The 27,780-nt window shown below is 42.6% G+C and overlaps 1 protein-coding gene across 1 annotated transcript in view; it reads left to right on the top strand.

Annotated features, from left to right (window-relative positions):
* Nucleotides 1–27,780, top strand: part of TMEM132B (transmembrane protein 132B) — a 634,840-nt gene that overhangs the window by 559,237 nt on the left and 47,823 nt on the right. The window lies entirely within an intron of this gene.

Raw genomic sequence — 27,780 nt, 5'->3', positions numbered from 1 at the left:
TGCCTCAGTGTCCAGAAGCCTAAATGGCAAAATTTCCATGGCTATGGCCTTTGGGTGGGTGGCTGGGTATTTGCGCTTGCGTTCAAATGCCTTGGGTAAGGACATTTGGACGCTGCGCTGGGACACGGAAGTGGATGTGGACGCTGATAGTGCTTGCGAAGGTCCAGGTGCAGAGCAGGAGGCATCCGGGCCTGTGCCTTCGACAGGGGATTGGCCAGCAGTACATAACACAGAGGAAGAGGAGGCAGTGGTGTGACCCACAGACACAAATTGTGGACCCAGGCGTTTGTCCCAGTTATTACGGTGCTTGGATGCCATGTGGCGGATCATACTGGTGGTGGTGAGGTTGCTAGTGTTTACACCCTGGCTCATTTTGATATGGTAAAGAGAATGGGCACTCTTATAGCTGGACCACACAGTTGGTAAAGCGATAATGGTTTATTAATAGCAATATATCAGCAATGATCACCTTACATAAAAATTAAGCACCCCCTTGCGGAAATTTCCCTTGCCAAGGGGTAGGTGTTCTGCAGTATGGCGCTTTTTTAAGGAAGACAAAAGAATAGTAGTTTACAACCTGTGCCATATCAAAATGAGTAAGTGAACGGAGAGAAGGACGGCTCACCCCTGATTCAAGATGGCAAGGTGCACCAATCGGATGTCGTACCCCGACCACCAAAAAGGACAATTATAGTAAAGAGAATGGGCACTCTTATAGCTGGACCACACAGTTGGTAAAGCGATAATGGTTTATTAATAGCAATATATCAGCAATGATAACCGTACATAAAAATGAATAGCAATAATGAACGATGATCGCCATACATAAAACTTGCATGCCCTATGTAAAACTTGACTCTAAAATAATACATTTGGTAAAAATTGATAATTCAGTACAATCGTCAATCCACTGGTATAGCTGATAAAATACAAAGGTCAGGAGACCTGTTGTCCCGGCCGAAAAATGCAAATAAAAATAATAAGGGTATGGAACCTAGGTCTGTTCCAACTACCTGTGTGTATTCAATCAGCTACAGCGGTAGTTGATACCAAATATGTCCCCAAAAAACTAAATGTGTAAATTGTGATAAAAAATAATTTAAAGAATATATACAATCCAAAAGTGCACCAATAAATATACCATGTGCAGACAATAAAGAAAAAAATGTGTATATTAGAAATCAATAATATTCCCAATGAGGAATCCAAGTGAAAATAAATACAAATGACTAGAAATAGGAAAAAATATTTGTAAGCTGGCAGTGTCCAAATCTTTAACACCCATGTAGAATAAAAGAATGTCTCTGGAGACTAAATATTGGCAATAGGCAGTCCGTCTCCCTGGTTGCTGATAACTCTAGAGCTCAGTGTTCCGCTATAGTAAAGCAGCTTACCTAGAGGGCGCTTGAAAATTTCAATATTAGGTCCGCACACTTCCTAGGAGTAAACTGGGTATCGCAGAGTTAGTCCGGCAGATTGCCGTAAAGACCGTGCAATATCAATGCGGTAGGATGGTTTTGCGGCAGTCAGTACAATTGAAGCAATATTAGTTGTAATTACTTACTTACGTTCAGTCCTGCTACTGAGGAACTTTGGAAACTTCAAACAGAAACAAATAGATTTTTTGGCAGAAGGTGTGAGATACATACTTACACATAATTATTTTTATTTTGAGGGGGCCTATTACCTGCAGACTCGGGGCACTGCCATGGGCACCAGATTCGCCCCCAGCTATGCCAATTTATTTATGGCACAATGGGAACAGGAGACCATCACACCCAGGCTGGGGTCGGATCTGGTGCTCTGGCAGCGTTACATCGATGATGTTTTATTTATCTGGCAGGGAGATGTGTCTAGCCTCCACACCTTCTTAGAAGAAATTAATAAGAATCATTATAATCTCAAATTCTCCTCTAATATTAATCAGGATTACACAGAATTTTTGGATATACGGATCTCTACTCAAATGAACCAATATATATTTACCACGTATCAGAAAGAGGTGGCTAAAAATAGCTTCATCCTCTTCTCCAGCTGCCATTTACCCTCCTGGCTATTGAATATACCTACTGGGCAGTTCCGGAGAATCAAACGGAACTGCACCAGCCAGGCTGGATTTGAGGAAGAAGCTATAAACATGAAAGAGAAATTTTTGGCGAAGGACTATCCAGAGACAGTTATCGAAAATGCCCTGCAAAAAGTTAGAAAGATGGATAGGAAGAAGTTTTTTGACGCCAATCAAAAGAAAGTTGATAGAAGTACCAATGATAATAAATTTCGCATAATATTGCCTTATAATGTACAACACAAGAAAATCGAACAAAGCATCAAAAACCACTGGCACTTAATCCAGAAGGATAAAATCATAGGCCCTTTGGTCCCACTAATACTTGAGATAGTGTACACGAAGGCCCCCAATTTGGGTTTGAAAATAGCACCATCTATCAAAAATCAGTCAAGAGAAACCGGGTCCATCAACAAATGGTTAAAAAGAATTGGGTTCCATAGATGTGGGCGCTGTATTAATTGTAAGAATACGTCCTTTGCGAAAAAAACTACACGAGTGAGCTCAACACAAAATACCTTTTCGGTTGAGATCAAAGAGCTCCTTACGTGTAATAGTTCAAATGTCATTTATATTATTGAATGCCCATGCCCCAAACAATATATTGGCAGGACCAAAAGACCTTTAAGAATTAGGATAGCAGGGCATATAAATAATATTAAGAAAGGCTATGAAAAACATGTGCTATCCAGACATTTAAAATTGATCCACAACCAAGATTCTAAGACTTTAACTTTTGCAGCTTTCGAACAGATAGAACGCCATTGGAGGGGAGGCAATCACATTGCACGAATGTCTAGGGCTGAGTCAAGAAGGATTTTCGAATTTGGCAGTCTGGCCCCAGCAGGGCTTAATGCCGAATTGGAAATCTTTGGGTTCCTATGGGGGGGTGGACGCCTGCGGCTCATGGGGGGTACTGGTTGGGCTGTCTAGCAGCACCATGACCCCTCCTGCGCTGGGGGTCTCCACCCTCATTCCATCTATTAACCCACACCTTCCACCTTGCCCGAACCATTCCAGGCAATGCCTCCCACCGGACCTAGAATGCTGTATATATCCCATTAGGTACTTATTAGTGACCAAGATCTCTAATCCCGAGTTCTTTGATGTCTGAAACACTTCTGATATATAGTAACCTTTTAAACATATTTTACATAATCAGATGTGGATTTATACCCTATAACAGAGGTAGCAAAAACTTCCTACAATATTCAACGATATGCCCTTTTTATACTTGCCATTTTATATATATTTTATATATATCCATAGACCTTTTATATTGCTAGATATGCAAGATGCCCCATCTATTTAATACATTTTTATAAATTTCTATAAATATTAATAAATACATTTTTAAATATGCAATTTTTAATAAATACTAATTACAATACATATGTATATATTTGCCGATGGAGAAATCAGAGTGGATTTGCCCAAACACCTATGAGACTTGCTTATACCTTACAAACAAGTCTATTTTATGTTTATACATTTTAGATACTGAGCATAAATGTGCGGCTGAGAATATGTATTATTGAGTGAGGTTCTGTGACATCTGATGCAATTATCTATGTAAGATGAAAATGCAACCAGTTATAATAATTTTATATGGGGAATGCTTCTGATGAACTCAAGATTATATGGTATAAAAAACGCATGAGTGCACAGAAAACCGCAGATGAACCGCACCAATACCGCAACATATAGGAAATTATATCTGTGAAATCCGGTTTTCTCTGATCCATTCCGGATTTGCCAGAAAGTTCTTTGAAAGGCAATCTGTATAAATAGCCGGCTAGTGAGTCAGTTCCAACATCGCCACTGAGGAAGAAGGAGGATAACCTTCGAAACGCGTCTGGCGTGGAGGAATTGGAGCAGACTATAACCGGCCAACTTTAAACTGCAATAATCTGTCATATTTGGCTGGACCAAGTAAGCGCTTATAAGGAGAAGTAAGGGAGCCTCAGACTTTTGGATATCGTGCAGTTACCTATGGGTGTGACTGAATTACAGGTGGAATATCCACTTTAACCTAGACAACCCAAAGTGCATTCACAGCGTGATAGAGCCAGTACCTGCATTCACAGCTGAGAGTATGAGATTATAAGACCGGAACACACAGTCATTCCATTTGGCTGCAAGGCCAACTTACTTCAAAAACCTACACCACGTGGGACGCCACGGTGGATAGCAGGACTGAACGTAAGTAAGAAATTACAACTAATATTGCTTCAATTGTACTGACTGCCGCAAAACCATCCTACCGCATTGATATTGCACGGTCTTTACGGCAATCTGCTGGACTAACTCTGCGATACCCAGTTTACTCCTAGGAAGTGTGCGGACCTAATATTGAAATTTTCAAGCACCCTCTAGGTAAGCTGCTTTACTATAGCGGAACACTGAGCTCTAGAGTTATCAGCAACCAGGGAGACGGACTGCCTATTGCCAATATTTAGTCTCCAGAGACATTCTTTTATTCTACACGGGTGTTGAAGATTTGGACACTGCCAGCTTACAAATATTTTTTCCTATTTCTAGTCATTTGTATTTGTATTTATTTGCACTTGGATTCCTCATTAGGAATATTATTGATTTCTAATATACACATTTTTTTCTTTATTGTCTGCACATGGTATATTTATTGGTGCACTTTTGGATTGTATATATTCTTTAAAAAAATGTTATCACGATTTACACATTTTGTTTTTTGGGGACATATTTGGTATCAACTACCGCTGTAGCTGATTGAATACACACAGGTAATTGGAACAGACCTAGGTTCCATACCCTTATTATTTTTATTTGCATTTTTCGGCCGGGACAACAGGTCTCCTGACCTTTGTATTTTATCAGCTATAGCAGTGGATTGACGATTGTACTGAATTATCAATTTTTACCAAATTTATTATTTTAGAGTCAAGTTTTACATAGGGCATGCAAGTTTTATGTATGGCGATCATCGTTCATTATTGCTATTCATTTTTATGTACGGTGATCATTGCTGATATATTGCTATTAATAAACCATTATCGCTTTACCAACTGTGTGGTCCAGCTATAAGAGTGCCCATTCTCTTTACTATAATTGTCCTTTTTGGTGGTCGGGGTACGACATCCGATTGGTGCACCTTGCCATCTTGAATCAGGGGTGAGCCGTCCTTCTCTCCGTTCACTTACTCATTTTGATATGGCACAGGTTGTAAACTACTATTCTTTTGTCTTCCTTAAAAAAGCGCCATACTGCAGAACACCTACCCCTTGGCAAGGGAAATTTCCGCAAGGGGGTGCTTCATGAAACAGTTGCGGGCCTGTTTGGTGTGGTCCGCCTTCTCTTTGCCACCCCACTGCCTCTTCCAGGTTTTTGCGGTGCAGTAGATCCCTCCCCATCTCTACTGCTGTCCTCGCTCGGCTTTCCACCTTCCCAGGTTGGGTCAGTGACTTCATCGTCCACCACCTCCTCTTCCACTTGCTCACTCTGCTCATCCTCCTGACTTGTTGACCTAACCACTACCTCAGTGATTGACAACTGTGTCTCATCCTCTTCATCACTCTCTTGAAACAGTAATTACCGTTGAGTTATTGGCAACTGTGTCTCATCATCATCCACCTCATTAAACAGTAATTGCCTTTTCCCACCGTTATCTGCTTGTGATTGTAGATGCTCAAGAGTTTGGGAATCAGGGCACAAGATCTGTCCCTCTTTAAGCGTGCTTGGTGAGAGGACCAAATCAAGGAATGATGATGAAAAGAGCTCCTCGGAATATCCGAGTGTGGGATCACTTCTGTGCCCAGACTCTCCATGGTGGGAGGAAGGAGGATCAGGATGAGGATCGGGTTGAGCAGACTCTTGGCTACTGAGACCGGACTTTGTGTAAGACAGGGTGGTGCTTAACTGACTGGAAGCATTATCTGCTGCAATCCAACCAACCACCTGGTCGCAGTGGTCTGACTTCAAGAGTGGTGTTCTGCACCACCCTGCAAACTGGGACATAAAGCTAGGTATCGTGGATGATTGTTTTACTTGTGCTCTAGCAGCAGGCACAGTTGTACCGCACCGAGGGCCACGGCATCTGCATGCACCATAAGCATCACGGCCACTGCCATGTCCCTTACTGCTCACCTTCTTCAAATTAAATGTTATATATGATTGAAAGTCTTTCACATGTACAGTAGCGTAGGATTTGGAAGTGTATGCGCAAACAAATTTAACCCCTTAAGGACTCAGCCCTATTTCACCTTAAGGACTTGGCCATTTTTTGCAAATCTGACCAGTGTCCCTTTAAGTGCTCATAACTTTAAAACACTTTGACTTATCCAGGCCATTCTGAGTTTGTTTTTTCGTCACATATTGTACTTCATGACACTGGTAAAATGAAGTCAAAAAAATTATTTTTTTTGCATAAAAAAAATACCTAATTTACAAAAAATTTGAAAAAATTAGCAAATTTCAAAGTTTCAGTTTCTCTACTTCTGTAATACATAGTAATACCCCCAAAAATGGTGATGACTTTACATTCCCCATATGTCTACTTCAGGTTGGAATTATTTTGGGAATGATATTTTATTTTTTGGGGATGTTACAAGGTTTAGAACTTTAGAAGCAAATATTGAAATTTTTCAGAAATTTACAAAAACCCAATTTTTAGGGACCACTACAGCTCTGAAGTCACTTTGCGAGGCTTACATAATAGAAACCACCCAAAAATGACCCCATTCTATAAACTACACCCCTCAAGGTATTCAAAACTGATTTTACAAACTTTGTTAACCCTTTAGGTGTTGCACAAGAGTTATTGGCAAATGGGGATGAAATTTGAGAATTTCATTTTTTTGCCTAATTTTCCATTTGAACCCATTTTTTCCACTAACAAAGCAAGGGTTAACAGCCAAACAAGACTGTATCTTTATTGCCCTGACTCTGCCGTTTACAGAAACACCCCATATGTGGCCGTAAACTACTGTACGGCCACACAGCGGGGCGTAGAGTGAAAGGTGCGCCGTTTGGTTTTTGGAAGCCAGATTTTGCTGGACTGGTTTTTTGACACCATGTCCCATTTGAAGCCCCCTGATGCACCCCTAGAGTAGAAACTCCCTAGTGACCCCATCTAAGAAACTACACCCCTCAAGGTATTCAAAACTGATTTTAAAAACTTTGTTAACCCTTTAGGTGTTGCACAAGATATAATGGAAAATAGAGATATAATTTCAAAATTTCACTTTTTTGGCAAATTTTCCATTTTAATATCTTTTTTCAAGTAACAAAGCAAGGGTTAACAGCCGAACAAAACTCATTATTTATGGCCCTAATTCTGTAGTTTACAGAAACACCCCATATGTGGTCGTAAACTTCTGTACGGGCACACGGCAGGGCGTAGAAGGAAAGGAATGCCATACGGTTTTTGGAAGGCAGATTTTGCTGGACTGTTTTTTTTTTTTACACCATCTCCCATTTGAAGCCCCCCTGATGCACCCCTAGAGTAGAAACTCCAAAAAAGTGACCCCATTTTAGAAACTACGGGATAAGGTGGCAGTTTTTTTTGGTACTAGTTTAGGGTACATATGATTTTTGGTTGCTCTATATTACACTTTTTGTGCGGCAAGGTAACAAGAAATAGCTTTTTTGGCACCGTTTTTTTTTTGTTATTTACAACATTCATCTGAAAGGTTAGATCATGTGGTAATTTTATAGAGCAGGTTGTCACGGACGCGGCGATACCTAATATGTATACTTTTTTTTTATTTATGTAAGTTTTACACAATGATTTCATTGTTAAAACAAAAAAAGTTTTAGTGTCTCCATAGTCTAAGAGCCATAGTTTTTTCAATTTTTGGGCGATTATCTTATGTAGGGTCTCATTTTTTGCGGGATGAGATGGCTGTTTTATTGGCACTATTTTGGGGTGCATATGACTTTTTGATCGCTTGCTATTGCACTTTTTTATGACGTAAGATGACAAAAAATAGCTTTTTTTAAACCGTTTTTATTTTTATTTTTTTACGGTGGTCACCTGAGGGGTTAACTCATGTGATATTTTTATAGAGCAGGCCGATACGGACACGGCAATACCTAATATGTATACTTTTTTTTATTTATGCAAGTTTTACACAATGATTTAATTTTTTAAACAAAAAAAATGTTTTAGTGTTTCCATAGTCTAAGAGCCATAGTTTTTTCAGTTTTTGGGCGATAATCTTGGGTAGGGTCTCATTTTTTGCGGGATGAGATGCCGGTTTGATTGGCACTATTTTGGCGTACATGCGACTTTTTTGATCACTTTTATTACCTTTTTTGGGAAGTAAGGTGGGCAAAATTTAAATTTTCTCATAGTTTTTATTTTTTTATTTTTATGGCGTTCACCGTGCGGGGAAAGTAACATGACCGTTTTATAGATCAGGTCGTTACGGACGCGACGATACCAAACATGTGTAGGGAATTTTATTTTTTTCATTTTTAATTAGTGATAAATGTGTTTTTGATTTTCACTTTTTTTTCACTTTTTCTTACTTTTTTTTGACCCAGACCCACTTGGTTCTTGAAGATCCAGTGGGTCTGGTGTCTGCATAATACAGTACAGAACCTATATAGGTTTCTGTACTGTATTTTACTTACACTGAACAGATCTATGCTTTCAGCACAGATCTGTTCAGCACCATGGACAGCAGGACGCCTGAGCAGGCGTCCTGTTGCCATGGGAACCTTCCCCGTCTGCCACAACTTCGCACACGGGGAAGGGTAAGGACTGGGGCTTCGGGGGGCTGTCTGGGGGCTCTCTCCCTCTCCCATCGGGGGGCTGCAAAGGCACAGCAGCCCCCCGATGGGAGAGGGAGGGAGCCGCATCTTACTGTTAACTCTTTCCATACAGCGGTCCGTACGGACCGCTGTATGGAAAGGGTTAAACGGCTGACATCCATTCACAGATGTCAGCCGTTTATACCAGGGTGCCAGCAATGTGCTGGCACCCTGGTATACCCACTAGACGCCAACGATTATTCAGCGGGAGGCGGGCGGGGGATCGCGATCCCGCCTGCCGCACCGCCCGCCTCCCGCACCACCCACACTGCCCGCAACACCCCCCCTGCACCTCCCACCAGGCTAAAATCATGCAGGGGTGCAGGGGGGGGGGGTGATAACTATAGATTTGTGCCACACTAAAGTTTCTGATCGCCGCGGTCAGGGACCGCGGCAATCAGAAACAGCAGAAATAGCAACAAACCGCAGGTCTGAATTGACCTGCGGTTTGCTGCGATCGCCGATACGGGGGGGGGTCATATGACTCCCCCAGGCGTTGTGACAGGATGCCGGCTGAATGATTTCAGCCGGCATCCTGTGCGGATTAACCCCTGGGGCGCCACAATTTAAACTCATGACGTACCGGTACGTCATGGGTCCTTAAGGACTCGGGATCCATGCCGTACCGGTACGTCATGGGTCCCTAAGGGGTTAAAAAGGTATTTGGGATGTGGAAACATCACACAGGAAATATTACGCAGGTAATGTCAATACTGTCACCAGCAGCTAATAAAAAAATTAAAGGGAATGTCACAGGTATTTGGGATGAGGAAACTTTATACAGGAGAGGTACCACTGGTAATGTTACTGTCTGCAGCGTCTATGCAAAAAAGTACACTGTATGTCACAGATACACTTTTGAAGCGCACAGGTTACACTGCAGATGTGGCCCTGGTAATGGCACTGTCAGAAGCGTACACCATCTATTGACAAAGTACACTGTATGTCACAGATACACTTTTGAAGCGCACAGGTTATACTGCAGATGTGGCCCTGGTAATGGCACTGTCAGAAGTGGACACCGTCTATTGACAAAGTACACTGGATGTCACAGATATTTTTGGGATGCGCACACTTTACACTGGAGATGTGGTGCAGCTAATGTCACTGTCTGCAGCGGACACCGTCTACGGAAAAAGGACACTGGATGTCACAGATTTTTTGGGGATGTGCACACATTACACAGGAGGTGTGAAGCAGCTAATGTCACTGTCTGCAGCAGCCTAACTATTGTACACTATTTAGCGCAGGATGCGAAAAAAATAGATATTGCTGCCACACACAATGGTCCTTAGAAGGACTTTTGGGTCTGTAAAGTCTTAGCAATTTAGTGCAGGTTGCGCTAAAAATATAGATTGCTGCTGCCACACACAATAGTGGGTCTCTGAAAAGTTTTGGTAGTAAAAACTTTCTTAAATCAATCCCTACACTTCCTCAGCACAGCTCTCCCTGACTAAGAATGAGCTGAATATAGCACCCAATGATGCATTCCGGCCAGCCTATCACTGTAATGTCAGCAGCCAACATAGCTACAGCATTACATTTAGGGCAGTACTTGCCTGCACGTTTATTGGCTGCATAGCAGCCAAGAAATGTGCGGACGGAGACTCGAGCATTGCACTCGAGCACATGCAGTATTCGGCCGAATACCGCCATGTGCCGAGCATGCTCGATCATCACTATTAATTTCCTAATATAAAGGGGCTTATAGAATAGCTAACATAAATCTATGTATTTGCTGTTGTTTCATTTATCTGCTAAGTGTAACGCATGTGATTTGATCTGGTCACATGACCTTGTGTTGTAAAAAGGTCCTTGCATTTAGTAATTCTAAGCCTTCTATTTTGGTGTGGAGGAGGAGGAGGAGGAGGAATGAAGACCTGCCGAAGGGCGGAGATACAGCAGATGACAATCTTCCTTCAGACTCTGCTTGTAGTTTTAATCTGCACAGGAAGGAGAAAAACTGGCTGGGGAAGACATAAATATAAGGATAGGATGGTTAGTCCTAAGTCACATGAGGCATTAACTAAAAATGAAGATGTGAATTTCTGTATAAACTAAGGGTGTCGTTTGCTATTCTGAAATATGCTCAGGTCTAAAATTGTGGGCGGGGAAGGGGACGGGGCAGCAGACCCATTTCATTTACTATTTTCTATGCCTGTTTTAGGCGTAGAAAATGGTCTAAATGTAAGACAGTTTAGAAGAGCTGGGGCTGGATGCGCCGAAGTTATGCAGACTCCAGCGCTTCTTCATAACTTCGGGGATCCTCTATTGGGCTTTATTAAGTCCAGCGTCTAAAACCCGGGTCTTACTAAATGTGACCCTAAGCATCTAAAAATGTAACTTTATTAGTAAAGGAGTTTTAATATCTATTTGAAATGGCTTTGGTGACCTGATATCACTGTGGCAACTGCTACATCTGTATATGTGTTAGTTGCCTGCTATTTAATTTCCACAATGCTTGATTATTGCCTGCTTTTTAGCTCAGGTTATTAGGGCAGTGATGTGTGGACTTCTGCTTAGTGCCTACAGGAATTACAAGGTAGTTCAAGACACACCTCTGGTCTCCTCATTGGTACAGGCTACTGCTTTTGCCCTGCCCCTGCAGCTCTGCATCCTTAGATTGGCTCCTGTGTATGACCCAAGTCTATCACAGGCTCATCGTAAAGTCGGCACATGGCAAAATGATTACCAATTATAGATTACTAAACCATCAATGAAAAAGATGGTTATCACATAACTGCTGCACATTTACTGAAATAAATCATCTTTAGTAATTAGGAGCCTGGAAGGACAGCGAGCTGCTGCCAAGTGCTCCATTCCTTAGGACTCATGTAATGCCTCATGCACTAGATTCCCCTTCTAGAACACAGGGCCTTTAATGTACTTCTAAATACAGTTAGGTCCATATATATTTGGACAAAGACAACATTTTTAAAATTTTTGTTCTGTACATTTTCACAATGGATTTTGAATAAAACAATTCAGATGCAGTTGAAGTTCAGACTTTCAGCTTTAATTCAGTGGGTTGAACAAAATGATTGCATAAAATTGTGAGGAACGAAAGCGTTTTTTAAATTCAATACCTTCATTTCAGGGGCTCAAAAGTAATTGGACAAATGGCCTGAAGTCTTGAACTCGCGGACATCACCAGACGCTGTGTGTCCTCCTTTTTAATGCTCTGCCAGGCCTTTACTGCAGCGGTTTTCAGTTGCTGTTTGTTTGTGGGCCTTTCTGTCTGAAGTTTAGTCTTTAACAAGTGAAATGCTCTATTGGGTTCAGATCAGGTGACTGACTTGGCCATTCAAGAATATTCCACTTCTTTGATTTAATAAACTCCTGGGTTGCTTTGGCTTTATGTTTTAGGTCATTGTCCATCTGTATTATGAAATGCCGATCAATCAGTTTGGCTGCATTTGGCTGGATTTGAGCACACAGTATGTCTCTGAAAACCCCAGAATTTATCCGGCTGCTTCTGTCTTGTGTCACATCATCAATAAACACTAGGGACCCAGTGCCACTGGCAGCCATGCAAGCCCAAGCCATCATACTGCCTCCGCCATGTTTTACAGATGGTGTGGTATGCTTTAGATCAAGAGCTGTACCAGGCCTTCGCCATACTTTTTTCTTTCCATGATTCTGGTAGAGGTTGATCTTGGTTTCATCTGTCCAAAGAATGTTCTTCCAGAAGTGTGCTGTTTTTTTAAGATTTTTTTTTAGCAAAGTCCAATCTAGCCTTCTTATTCTTGAGGCTTATGAGTGGATTGAACCATGCAAATGAACCTTTTGTATTTACTTTCATGCAGTCTTCTCTTTATTGTGGATTTGGATATTGATACGCCTATAACCTGGAGAGTGTTATTCACTTGTTTGTCTTCAAAATGGTAATTAATTATTCTGCAATCATCCACCGCTGTTATCTTCCGTGGGTGTCCAGGTCTTTTTGCATTGTTGAGGTCACCAGTGTAATTTTGCCATTCGTAATAATGTAGCAATTTCTTGGATGTTTTTTTAAATGTTTTTGCAGATAAAGGATGGCTTATTTCATCTGCATGGAAAGCTCCTTTGACCACACGTTCACTTCTTAGCAAAATCTTCAAAATGCAAGCACCACACCTCAAATCAACTCCAGGCCTTTTATGTGCTTAATTGAGAATGAAATAATGAAGGAATTGCCCACACCTGCCCATGAAACAGCATTGGAGTCAATTGTACAATTACTTTTGGTCCCTTTAAAAACAGGGTGCCTCATGTAAAGGAGCTGAAACTCCCCTTCATCCAATATTAATGTGGATATCCTGAAATTAAAGCTAAATGTCTGGATTTTATGCCCTTGTCTATTATATACTGTAACTATAACTGGAATGTTTTTGTAAACAGGTCCAAATATATATGGACCTAACTGTATATTGAACATAATAATTTTCTTCTTTCTATTAGATTTTTTTATGAATTCAGCATAAAAAATTGTCCCATGCTTGTAAGGGAGGATATCCCTGTAAATGCGGCAGCCAGCAGTGCTATGGAGGATGTAAGGTGTGGTACTAGTTGCCATGCACACGGCTCTGCTTTATGCATAAGGCCTTTCTTGTCAAGTTCCAGTTTAATTCCTCATTTTTTTATTTTGTGAGTTTAGCTTGCAGTTCTATAATATTGTCACATTGGAAATAAATATTCTTTGCTTAATCAGGAGTAGCCTTATAACTTGAAGTATAGCTCGAGCCTTGATTACTGACTCACTGTTCTAAAGGTAACACAGGAACAATTTAGTCCTTGTAATGATCCAACCACTGGTAGCACCGCCGGTAGAGCTATTTTTGTTTTTCAACCGTACAAATGCCTACAGTAGGTGGTTTATGGAGAAGAAAACTGTTGATTTCTAAAGAGGCTGCTCCCGTACAAACTATTGTGAATGTTCTTAATTCTGTTGATTTAATAGCCTGTTTGCAGTGAATTGGCAGAACTCTACCTATTGTGTATACATAGAGGGAACGGGAGGGAATATTTTTTATTTTAAGCAGTAGACTCCTGTACTGGGTATACAGGAAAACCTTCATGCTTCAGATTTTCACTTCAGCAAGAAAGAGTCTAAAAAGATAAGCAACCATAATATTTAAATTGTAATCACTTTCATGTTCTCCGCCAGAGAGAGAAATATAATATTTTTTTTTTTTTTCATTTTCACAATACGTAGCAACAAATGTGTTATCTTAGGGGAAGTGATTGAAAATTGTTTTAATCAGTTCTTGGGGACAAGCTTCTCTTGCGTTTTCCTGATTATTTTGAAGGACAAGTCTCGTTTCAAGTGGATCCTTTGAATTCTAAATAAGATTTTACATCAATGGGAAGCTTGGCGACATTAAGAATTAATGAAGCACATTATGTTCCCTTAAACATGTAATTGAAAACTGCTGACCAGAACGTCCAGGCTGCGTATATGCCTGGGATGAGGCAGCAATAAGGAAACAGGTTAGTTCCTAGTTAGGTAAACATTTACGACCTGTAAAATAAAATGATGACCGCGCTGAGAAGATTTTATTATAATTTACATTCATTATAAACATTAAAGAGCCAGTTTATTAGTGTCATTTATCTTTAGTAAAACCTGTGGCCAAGGCTGAATTTGTTCCTTGGTTCAAGACATTTTTTTGGGGGGGGTACCTTTTTTTAATAATGTGTAATCTGTATACTGTGTTTGTGAAATTCTGCTATTAACCCCTTCACGATAGCCACTGTATGTGCATGGCAGATGTTGGTTCTTTTGAGATGACACTCACTCCTCTTTGTTTCACACAGCAGACACCAAGAGACACCCGCGGCTAATGTCTGTGATCAGCGGTAATGTCGATCGCAGACATTCAACCCCTCAAACATCGTGTTTAAATGTGACTGTAGCATCTCAAAGGCCGGCGCGTGTTTCATAGGCAGGAACGCCTCCCCCTGGTGGAGATTAGGGAAGGCGTTCAATGTCAATAATGAGCCTGAGACCTGCACTAGGCTTCCAGGCTCATTACTTTTATATTACAATTGAAGCCAAAAGGTGGCAGCTCTGAATTGTAGTATAGCTATTTCAGCATAGGATAATGGATAAAAAGTCATTACTCTATACCAGAGATGTTCAACCTGCGGCCCTCCAGCTGTTGTAAAACTACAACTTCCACCATGCCCTTCTGTAGGCTGTCCCGGAATTATGGGAGTTGCAGTTTTCCAACAGCTGGAGGGCCACAGGTTGAGCATGCCTGCTTTATACAAATTGCAATCTGATGATTTCATGTTATGGTCCACTTGGGGACCTAAAAAAAATGTAAAAATTTTTTTTTTTAAATCTATAAAAATTTAAATCACGCCCCTTTCCCCAAAATAAAAATACTTAGACATATTTACCTGTACATAGTTAATACGGTTGAAAAAATACTCCATCAAGTTCAACCAAAAGATAGGTGGGGACGCGAATCCCAGAAAGGTAGTAGACAATAAAAAAAAAATCATGGGCATTGTGCATGTGAAAACGCGTAACGAAAAATAAAATAAAACAGGATGATTTCACAATTCTTTATCACTTTACCTTAAATTTTTTTTTAACAAAAAGTAATCAAAAAGTCATACAGACCCCAAAATGATATTAACAAAAACTACAGATTGTCCTGCAAAAAATTAACCCTCACACATCTCTGAAGACATAACTATTTTTTTCAGTATTAAAATACAAGAAAAACTAAACATATGTGGTATCGCCGTAATTGTACTCACCTGGAGAATGAAGAGCACAAGTCAGTTTTATCACATTGTGAACGTTGTAAAAACAAAACGCATTAAACTGTGGCAGAATTGCGTTTTTCCAATTTTCACTTTTGCATTTCCACCCCATTTGGATTTTTTTTCAAGCTTCCCACTGCATTCTATGCAACATTAAATTGTGTCATTAGAAAGTACAATTTGTGCTACAAAAAAATAAGTCCTCATATGGATATGTCGACGGAAAAATAAAAAACGTTATGGCTTTGGGAAGGCAGGGAGTGAAAAACTAAAGCGCAGAAATGGAAAATCACTGCGGCAGGAGGGGGTTAATGAAGGACTACAAGTAGCCATATATATAGTATAATTGTACTCTATATGTGTTTGCTGATAATACTGCAGTGCTGTCTGATTCAATTTAGTCATGGAAAAGTCCTTTAGGCCAGAAACAGTAGATTCCAGGTCTAACAGGGACATTAAATCTTTAAAATGCTGGGCGATCCTGTCAGAGGAGCAGAGTCCAGAATGGAAACTCACAGTGACATGCTCTGCCAGTTTCTTGCACTGAATGGGCTCGTTCACTTTTTGATGATTTTTGAGCAGACTCCCCTTCCTGGCTAAATCTAAAAAAAGAAGCACACTCACCTGCTCCCCACCACTGGGCCCCAGCTCCTTTGCTCCTCGCCACTGTGTTCAGTACCCCCCCCCCCCCCACCGACGTTAACATCCACTTTGATGCTACTGCAGTCAATGACTGACTGCAGTGGTGACCTGTCTACCTACCAGTAAATTGGTCATGTTACACAAGAGGACTGGTCATTAGCCAGTCAGTCATTAGCCATAGCAGTATCAAAGCAGCGGGGGATCTGAGCAAACGGTGGGGGAGCAAAGGATATTGCAGGCAAGTTACGCTTCATTAACAAACGATTTCCCCACGGTGGTAAACGAGTTGAGCCCTAGATGTGATGCGTTTGGAGGATCTTGTAATCAAATCTAATTTAAGGGTGGACGTGACATTTAAGGGCAGAAGTAAGTATCTTCAGTAGGGTTTTTCCACTTGGCTACAGTAAAGATATAAAACAAGTTTAAATACTACTCCTCATGACACCACATCATGTTTTTCTTTAGAATCTTTGAGATCCCCATTAAAGGGGTATTCTGAGATTTTTTTTTATTTTGTGTCCATGCCACCCATCCCTCCCTCTTCATGTGTAAAACTACTTTTCCACTTTCTGGATCATGCGCTGAATATTGAGCTCATGATCCTAGCCCGGTTACAACCCACAATGAATGTGTTAGTCTTTACTAAGTCTACTTTCACACTCGAGTTTGGTGCGGATCCATCATGGATCTGCACAAACGCATCCGTTCAGATAATACAACCGCATGCATCCGTTCAGAACGTATCCATTTGTATTATCTTTAACATAGCCAAAACGGATCCGTCTTGAACACCATTAAAAGTCAATAGAGGACGGATCCGTTTTCTATTGTGCCAGAGAAAACAGATCCGTCCCCATTGACTTACATTGTGTGCCATAACAGTTTCATCAGACGGACACCAAAACGCTGCAGGCAGCCAAACGGAAGCATTCTGAGCGGATCCTTTTCTATTCAGAATACATTAAGGGCAAAACTGATCCATTTTGGACCGCTTGTGATATCCCTAAATGGATCTCACAAATGGAAATCAAAACGCCATTGTGAAAGTAGCCTAACACGTTCATCACCACAGCGCATGCATGAGATAGAATAGTATCCTGCCCCCTAACCAGTCCATCTGCGCCTGCACAGTCAGTGAATTATAATTACAGCACATGGAAAGTGTCTTTATTTTGTTTCCTCCACTATAGCCATCATAAAAATTGTATAAAAAAGCACTGGTTATAAAAATATTTGTCACAAAAGTAAAATCTTTTGACTTAAAAAAAGTGCTCCCCAAAAAGTTTATCCAGCTAATGCTTAATAAAGAAAACATTATTTAAACTGAATTGTAAATCCAGTGGTTGTCCAAGGTCTAGATTGATGACCTATTCTCAGAATAGGTCATCGGTATCAGATTAGTGGAGGTCCGACACTCGGGACCCCCACAGATCATGTGCTGGCAGGAGCCATCTGTATTGGAAAAACAGTGGCAGGGGCTGGAAGAAGAAGCTCCATCCTTTGTCTAGTGACTGTACTGGGTTACTGCAGCTCAGCTCCATTCACTTGAATTCCCTCGCCAGCCGGTAGTAAGAACAGCCGGAGGTGCCATGTTTTCAGACCTCCACTGACCCGATATTGATCTGTCCTGAGGATAGCTCATCAATAGCTAGAACCCGCAAAACTCCTTTAAGGCCTGAGTACCCAACCACCCGGTTACAATATATCTAATGTATGTGCACATGCATGTAGCCGTTTTCTCACACTTTTATATTCTATCCTTACCGTTTCTGTGCACAGTTTTCTGTATTGTATTGTATTTTTATCTCTGATCCCGAGCCATTTGGACGACAGTCCAATTCTGTTCAATAATACATGGTGATTCACCCAAGTCATTCGCCAACAAAATAAATGCTCCTTATCAAACGGAAATAATAATAGCAGAGCCCCTACAAGCTCACAGCAGGGGTTTATCTCCAAACTATATCTATAATGTACTTTCAGATTTTTCTTCTTAAGATTAGTTTATTGGTTATGTTCACAGCGCTCTGTTTCATTAAGCGCTATCGTCAGTAGATTTTTTTTATGAAAATAGGTGCTGTGTGGTTGGTTGATTTTCTCTGAAAACGGTGAATCTGTAGATGCATGTGCTGGTGGTTAATATAGGATCTTCTGTATACAACAGATGTTATGGAAATATCCAGATGTAGCAGCTGCCAAGTGAACATCCAGCTACGAATTAACGTAAGATGCTACGGCACTCCATTTACCTTGCATGGCCGTACTAATACAAAATGTATAAATGGCATGCGGTGTAAATAGCCTGGGCATACTAAATTAGCGGCATAGTGTGTCACAAACAATCGTTTGGTGGCTGCTACATGTGAACTTGACATGTTGAGATGTACACACAGAAGTGATAGATATAAGTAGATATGTTTATGGGGTCGGGACAGCCAGGAATATGGAACTGGATGTCGCAAAATGCGACAAGCCAGTTTCCCATGGTTCTAGGAAAATTGACATAGACTACAAACTTTACTTGTTCTACAAGAATTTCCATATCATCACCACGACGGCCATACAAGGAGATTGACCCCTGACCTCTGTAGGGGCAGGAAGCAGAGAAAGGTTTAAATGCTCCCCTCCCACCACCAAACACCAGTGTTTCCTGTCCCTACAGAGGACAGGGGCGGAGAAAGGTCTCCGCAGGCAGCCGTCGTGGAGATGAAGATCCAGAAGTGGGGAGTCGCGTACCTGCTTCAGCGGGCCCCCCTCCTGTCAGCCCGCGGTCCCGTACCAACGCCGGACGGGGGGGGGAGAGACTCGCCTCCGGTTTCATCTGGGGCCTGCTCCCGGTGCACGGAACGCCCGCTGGTTCATTGAAGCCATGCCGGCCGTGCGCCCAGCGCCAGGCGGCGCTATATAAATTCGTCACTTCCGGGTAGCCGGACGTTTCCGGAAGTGACGCGGACGGAGGGGGCCCGGTCTCAGGAGGCGGGAGAATTCAAATAGATTCTCCTACCACAGCGTCCTGCGGTGAGTACATTCCCTATTCTGGGCTGTGTTTTCAGGATGTCTGCATCGGACCATACAGAGGCCTCTACTCTACCGTCTGTAAGTTCCCCATAGGGGAGAGTTTTTTCTTCCTCTCTCACCAGGGCTTATTATTAATGAGGGTTCTCTTGGCTTTTCCAGACTGCAAAAGATCCTCTGAGAAAACCCAAGAAGTCATTAAAGTGTGTTTCTTGCCTCAAACGACTTCCTGATGACTATCCTAAGAAACTATGCAGGGACTGCATTGCTAAAGTTGTCCGGGAGGAACAACCGTCCCTCATGGACGAGATTAGGTCCATGATGCAGGAAGAGATTAAGTCTTCTTTTGCGACCTTTTCCTCTCTTCAAAGAGAGAAACCTGTGGAGCGGCCCTGTCCTGTGGTCCCAGAGCCCCCCGCCAAACGCCACAAACCGGACGATGACATCTCATCCGACTCTGAGGTTTATGGGGGTTCAGCTTCCTCCTCTAAACATATGGAGGATGAAGACAAGCTCTCTGAGCGGGATTTTTCTGAAAACAGAAGAAAATTTTATTTTTCCTCTGAGGATATGCCCGATAAAGCCGTCAGAGCTACCATGGGAGTAGAAGAAGTGGCTTCTACGCCATCAGTACAGGATGAAATGTTTGGAGGCCTCAGGGTAAAGAAATCCAGAGTCTTCCCCATTAACGAAAACATCAAAGGGATGATTTTGGATGAATGGGCAGATCCGGAGAAGCGACTAGGTGTCGCCAGATCTTTCCAAAACCGGCTTCTCTTTGATCAGGAAGAAGCTAAAACATTTAATACTATTCCTAAGATTGACGCCCAGGTAGCTAGGGTCAATAAGAAAACCAGCCTACCATTCGAGGATGCTTCTCAGCTCAGAGACCCTCTGGATAGAAAGGCCGACGGCCTGCTGAGAAGATCCTGGGAAGCAGCTATGTTCATGCTTAAATCGAACATAGCAGCCACATCAGTCGCTAGATCTATGTTCATCTGGCTCTCTGAGTTAGAGAATAGGGCCACCAGTGATCCCTCAACAGATGAATTTGTGAGCGCCATTCCCCTGTTAAAATCCGCTACAGCTTTTTTGGCAGACGCCTCCGCGGAGTCGTTACGGTTTTCGGCAAAGGATGCGGGTCTGTCCAATGCAGCTCGCCGTGCCTTGTGGGTGAAGTGCTGGTCGGGGGACAAAGTATCAAAGTCCAGACTATGTGGTATCCCTTTTTCTGGAGAGCATATCTTCGGACCTGAACTAGAGAAAATCCTAGAAAGGGCCTCCGATAAAAAGAAGGGTTTTCCGGAGGAAAAGGTCTATAAAAGGAAGTATCCCTTTTGTGCCCCTTCCAACCAGGGTAGTCAATACACCGGTAAAGGCAAGTCGGGCCGTTTCAGTTACCCCAAGGGGGGGAGAGGTAGGGCTTCCGCTTCTGTCCCCCAAAAAGGAAATGGAAACCAATGACATCGGGGTGGGGGGGAGATTGAGGATGTTTTTTCCCCGCTGGGAGGAAATATCCTCAAATTCCTGGGCTCTGAGGATTGTAAGGTCGGGTTACAGAATACAGTTCTCGGATCCTACCCCAAAGAGGTTTCTAGTCACCAAGGTGGCAATCCCAGACTCCAATCATCCCATGTACGTGGGCATCCGGGAATTACTCGCAAAAGGGGTAGTGACGGAAGTACCTCAATCCGAAAGGGGAGGGGGTTTCTACTCAAACCTCTTCCTAGTGAAGAAGAAGGAGGGTTCCTACCGCACCATAATAAACTTAAAGCGCCTGAACAGATACATCACCTACCAGAAATTCAGGATGGAGACCCTAAGATCTATAGTCCCTTTGCTCCAGAGCAACTCAGTAATGTGCTCTGGTCGATCTGACCGACGCCTACTATCATGTACCAATACATCCCAGAGACCATCAGGGCAAAATTCTTCATTACCAATTTACCTCTCTCCACTTCGGCATATCTTCAGCCCCTCGAGTTTTTACAAAGCTAATGATCGGGGTAGTGGCTTATCTAAGAAAGGAAGGTCTGACGGTTTTTCCGTACTTAGACGACTTCCTGATTTCAAACAGCTCCGCTCATCTCCTGCGGAAAGATCTAAGTTTCTTCCGTCAAACCCTAGAGGGTCTGGGTTGGTTGATCAACATAAAAAAATCTCAGTTAGATCCGACAACAAATATCCAGTTCCTGGGGGTTATTCTGGATTCCCAGAAACAGATAACCTGCTTACCTCAGAGCAAGATACAGGACATCCAGAGAAGATCTCCATCTTCAACTCAAGGAATCTCTATTCCATCAGAGACTCAATGAGTCTACTGGGGATCCTCACATCCTGCATTCCGTCCGTTCAGTGGTGTCAGATCCACTTTCGAACCCTACAGATGTGGATCCTCAGTGTTTGGGACAGAAGAGAATCTTCCTTAGACCAAAAGAGTAAAGACCTCCCTTCTTTGGTGGAAGGACAAGCTAAAAATCTCCAAGGGGGTGCAGTGGTCAAGGAATCCCTATGCCCAGATCACCACAGACGCAAGCCAGTACGGTTGGGGAGCAAAGGTCGGAGAAGCTTATTACCAGGGAGTCTGGTCCAAATCTTTCAGCCTTCAGTCATCAAATCTACGAGAATTGATGGCAGTCTGGAAGACTCTAAAGCAGGCAAAGATTCATCTTCAAGGGCCATCACGTAAGAGTCCTGTCAGACAATACAACAGTGATAAGATATTTAAACCATCAGGGGGGCACAGGTTCGGGCAGCCTACTGGAATTGTCGACAAAAATATTCGCCTGGCCGAAGCGAACGTCCAGTCAGTATCTGCAGTCCACCTGAAGGGGTCTCTAAATGTGGAGGCAGACTACCTAAGCCGGGCGAGAATAGATCACTCGGAATGGTCCTTAAACGAGGACGTCTTCCGGATGATAGTGGGCAAGTGGGGGAGTCCTACAATAGATCTTTTTGCCACTCGAGTAAACTCAAAGTTGCCAGTTTTTTGTTCCCTACACCCCAGAGACAGCCCGAGGTTTCTGGACGCCTTCTCTTTCAGATGGAACCGAGGTCTCCTTTATGCTTTCCCTCCTCTTCCCTTAATACCGAGGGTGGTACAGAAGATCGTACAAGACAGTACTTCAGTCAAGACAGTACTTCAGTCATACTGGTGACACCCTACTGGCCAAAGAGGAGCTGGTTCCCAATCCTGTGGAACCTTGCCAGCGAAGACCCTTGGATCCTGCCAAAGAGACGAGACATACTGCACCAAGGTCCGATCCTTCACCCGGACCCGGACTTCCTCAACCTAGCAGCCTGGATCCTGAGACCCAGATCCTAAAGCGTCAGGGTCTATCAGATGCAGTAATCTCAACCCTAAAGGCTTCCAAGAAGAAGGTGACCTTTTCAATTTACCTAAAAATCTGGAAGCGTTTCTGCTCATGGCCAGGTTCGCCTTCACCAAATACCTCGGCCCCAAACATCCAAATGATTCTGGATTTTCTACAAAGAGGTTTCGACATGGGATTAAGACTGTCCACACTCAGGGTACAAATATCAGCTCTTAGTTGCTTTTACGACACAGAGCTGGCAGGCCATAGGTGGATAAAACGCTTCATGAAGGCAACAACAAGGCTACGTCCGACCCTAAGACCTCATGTACCCTCCTGGGATCTGGACATCGTCCTTAGGGGACTATCTCATCCTCCGTTTGAACCTCTGAGTGACTTGAAGCACAAATCCTACAAGACTGCATTCCTGGTTGCCATCACCTCAGCCAGAAGGATAAGTGAATTACAGGCTCTTTCAATTAGAGAGCCTTACTTACAGGTCCTGGATGACAGGATAGTCCTAAAACTAGACCCGTGTTTTCACCCTTCCTTCCCTATTTGACAACCCATCTAATGATCGGGAATCTACCCTTCATTCACTCGATGTCAGACGGGCAGTACTGGACTGTTTAGAGACCACTAAAAACTTTAGGAAATCAGATTGCCTCTTTATCCAGTTTGGAGGAAGAAACAAGGGTCAGAAAGTTTCCAAGTCCTCCATAGCCAGTTGGATCAAAGCTACCATCACTTCCTGTTATTCCTTACAGAATCTTTCGGGCCCGGGCAATATCAAAGCCCACTCTACCAGGGCAATGTCTTCTCAGGCAGAAAGAGCGGGTGTCTCCCCAGGAGATCTGTAAGGTTGCCACTTGGTCCAGTATCCATACCTTTGCCAAACATTATAAGTTGGACCTCTTTAAAAAAGACTGATATGGCATTCGGACAAAAAGTCCTTCAGTCTGTGTCCCACCCATAGATTCATATTTGATATACCTCCTTGTATGGCCGTCGTGGTGATGATATGGAAAGCCGGAATTAGTACTTACCGGTAATTCATTTTCCATGAGATCACCACGACGGCCCGTATTTCCCTCCCTATTGTCTATTCGGGGGCTGATATGATGCAATATCTTCTCCTGTTTGCTTATTCTTTCACAGGTGTATCCACCACTCTTTACTCTGATATTTTGGAAGCACTGGTGTTTGGTGGTGGGAGGGGAGCATTTAAACCTTTCTCTGCTTCCTGCCCCTACAGAGGTCAGGGGTCAATCTCCTTGTATGGCCGTCGTGGTGATCTCATGGAAAATGAATTACCGGTAAGTACTAATTCCGGCTTTCAAACCAATTGCTAAGTACTCTGTCAGACAACTAGGAAGCTCGTGGTATCTGTGGAACCCACTTATTTAGAAGATAATCATGCGATTCTGAATTAGGTCAGTTCATTAAAGGGTTGTGTTGCTTAGAAAAAAACATGGCTGCTTCTTCACCAGAAACCGTGCTACTACTGTCCATGGGCTGTGCCTGGAATTGAAGGTCAACACTATTCAAGTGGATACCAGACACTACTCATTGACGTGGGTAATCCCTTTCAACCCCTTGAAATATAGATTATTTGAATTGATGATGAGGGCCAATCCCACATCCAAAAATGAAGCAACTATGCAAATGAAAGAACCCACAAAAAAATATAAAGTAAAGAAAGCAAACTATGTGAAAGATATGGCTTTCTAATTATTATATAGTATGACACAAAGAAATCCTTTCACAAATCATCTGCTCTAAAAAGCTCTCAGGAGACATCATGAAGCGCGATTTATTTTTATTTTCCGTCTCTCCTCTATCAGTCTCCCCCTCTTCTCTCTATTATAAACATTTATTATGGAGGAAGTTCTCAAACCTAGCCATGCTTTATCCATTTCTGTCATGTCGACCAATGATTTATCATCACATTCCTCATTTAATTATACATGTCTGATATTAATTTTGACAAAGATCCCCAGACAGCACCTACTTGATTTAAAATTTCTGCTGCAGTGTCCCTCAATGGTTGTGATTAATGTGCTTAAAAATATCATGAGACATTTATGACACATTACACGATGAAATGACAAGGATGTTAATGGTCTTTAAGAATGTGTGTTTGTTTTATCCCTCTCTTACTTTCTAGGGATTAAGCATAGAGCTCTGTGCCTACATAGATTCCTATTGTGAAATTAACCGCAGCCTACGACAGTCAATCCCATTAATAGAAATCACATCAGTAGAGTAACCTTAATAAATCCAACACGTCTTAGGCTACTTTCACACTCGCGTTTTGTGCGTATCAGTCAAGGACGGATCCGTTCAGATAATACAACCGTCTGCATCCGTTCACAACGGATCCGTTTGTATTATCTTTAACATAGCCAACTTTAGCCAAGACTGATCCGTCTTGAACACCACTGAAAGTCAATGGAGGACGTATCCGTTTTCTATTGTGCCAGATTGTGTCAGGTGTCACGTTTGGCTCTGTTTCATCAGACGGACACCAAAATGCTGCAAGCAGCACTTTTGGTACCCGTCTCCAAAGCGGAATGGAGACGGACCGGAGGCAAACTGATGCATTCTGAGCGGATCCTTATCCATTCAGAATGCATTAGGGCAAAACTGATCCGTTTTGGACCGCTTGTGAGAGCCCTGAACGGATCTCACAAACTGAAAGCCAAAACGCCAGTGTGAAAGTAGCCTTCCGGTAACAGCTTTCTTAAAGGGAACCTGTCATCAACTTTATGCTGCCCATACTAACGGCAGAATAAAGTAGAGACAGGTGAGTTGATTTCAGCGGTCTGTCATTTATAGGTTAAAAGTAAGTGGTTGCCAAGAACCAACATCACAATCATTGAAGACTGGGCTGGAAAAGAGTCCCGGTCACCTGAGAAGAGTCATGGTTATTCCTGAATTCTTGCTGTCCCTGCCCACCTGCTGATGATTGAAAGGCTTCTACCTAGTTAAAGTCTGAGCCGGTCCGGGCAGAGGGTGTGTAATGAAGAGGCAACTTTGGTCTGTATGGTGGACTGGTAGCTGCTCGTGTATGCTTGTCTGTAGATCAAATAATCCCCTTTATTGGTAGTCTGTGTGGATTGTCCGGAGCCTATGTGCAATATGTGCCTGCCCTTATATAACCACTGCTCCCAAGACATCCTAACAGCTAGAACAGAACGGCCTAGATGGTGACAAATTAGTTGAAATGACCCCCCCACTTTACTCAGTCCAGTGATAGGCACCCTCTCAAAGTCCATCAACTGGGCAAAATGTATTCAAGTACATCGTAGAGGCGAGTCTAGCAGTGAACGATCTCTCATCAGGAAGTACACTACCCAAAAGTAGCCTCTGGCAGACTTTTTATAGGGCAGCGGGGAAAGCACTTCTTGTGGCAAGACTCAGTGTCAGACCAGACCTATAATCATACATATCTGCCTGAGACATAACTGCATGCTAAGTTATGCACTAATCCAACATTTCTATTTGAGTGCATTATTTTTATTTATTTTTTTTGTCAGTGAGTGTATAAAAATGGTTTCATCTGCTTTATTCCACAGTTAAAGGGTTTATCCCATGATTCATGTAAAAAATGGAAATCGGAGATCATATAGTACATGGCAACCTTACAAAGACAAAACCAGCCCTGTACCTCACATGGATCCAGAGATCTCCCCAATCATTGCTCAAATTGCTCTCCTAGATTTATTTCAAAATGACAGCTTAGGGGGCATGTCCTTTCTGCTGCAGTCCCTCTCCCTGCAACTGCCACAGCTTCTAACAGTAGATACAACTTGTGGCCATTGAAGGATGGAACTGAGCATGTGTGATCACTAACGATGAGCGAATTTCTTGAAAATTCTATTTGGCTGATTACCTGAATTTCACAAAAAAATTTGCTTTGTAGCAAGCGCATTTTTTTTTGTAAGTAGCGGGCGCAATGACAGGCAGCTGTGATAGCGCCGCCCCTATCATTGTACCCCTCAGATGCTGTGTTTATACATGATCGTTGCATCTGAGTGTACAGTGGGAAATTAGCATAAAAAAATACATGGACAACTTACCACGTCCATTTGGGCACAATGTGCCGGCCGCCGCCATCTTGCTTGAAGATCTCAGCCGAAATCACATATGATGTCATCATGCCGGCCGGCGTGCTGATGTCATCATGCCAGCCGGTGTGTTGATGTAATCTCACGCCGCACGGGATTTCGGCCAAGATCTTCAAGCAAGATGGAGGCTGGCGGCCCTTCATGCGCAAATGGAGGCGGTAAGTTTGAATTTCAGGATTAATCGAATTGCTGACACAAAGCACGAGGAAATACGGCTTCTAGGAAAATCTAATAATTCCTGAAATTCGGATCGAATTACACTTTGCTCATCTCTAGTGATCACTTTAGCGAATGGGACAGAGAAATAAGGAAAAGAACATAGTGCAGGTGGTGCCCTAGTAAATGGGATGTTCTGCTGACAGAATGAACACTGTAATGGGGACAAGTGATCATACTGATACAAAAATACTAAAAGTAATATTTAGTCCCACACGCAGTTTGTATCAGCCTGTGTGAAGATCCTAAAGGAGCGCCAATCAGTTTGTTATATCATTGATCTTCCCTTGTTATGGCCTCACATTGGCACTTGGAAAAGGTCCCTTACTGTATCTCCAAATATCTCCTTTTTTAAATTGTGATGTATTGTGTTTTTGTGTCAGATGCTATATGAATCCAACAGAAAACAATGTAGACAAGCTTCAGTGGACAGCTATATATAGAGATAGCTATATGGCAACAGGGTGCACCTAGCCTTTCTGCTGCCTGAAGCGAAAACTGAAAGGGTGCCCCCACTCCCCAATGCCAATTTCTCAACTTAACCCCTTTCCTTCAGCCCATGGCCCTTCAGCTGCCCCCCTCTTGCCCCTACCTGGTGCTGCCTGAGGTGATTGCCTCACCTGGCCTCATTGGTGGTGCACTCCTGTATGGAGGCACACACTGCTGTAAAGCTATCGTGTATGCAGCTCTGCCCTTATTCAGTTTATAACTATCCTTATCAATTTCTCAGATTTTCCACATCTCTGCCTGCTTTCATACAACGGAAACCTTTTTGGGGATAGAAATTCCTAAACTATAATTGAAAATCATTCTGGGTCCTATGTCAGATTTGATTCAGGTCCAACTACGA

This window comes from Bufo gargarizans, chromosome 1, assembly GCF_014858855.1.
Source record: "Bufo gargarizans isolate SCDJY-AF-19 chromosome 1, ASM1485885v1, whole genome shotgun sequence".
NCBI classification, from domain to species: Eukaryota; Metazoa; Chordata; class Amphibia; order Anura; family Bufonidae; genus Bufo; species Bufo gargarizans.
The sequence above is the reverse complement of the archived record's forward strand: the minus strand, read 5'-3'. Positions and strand labels throughout refer to the sequence as shown.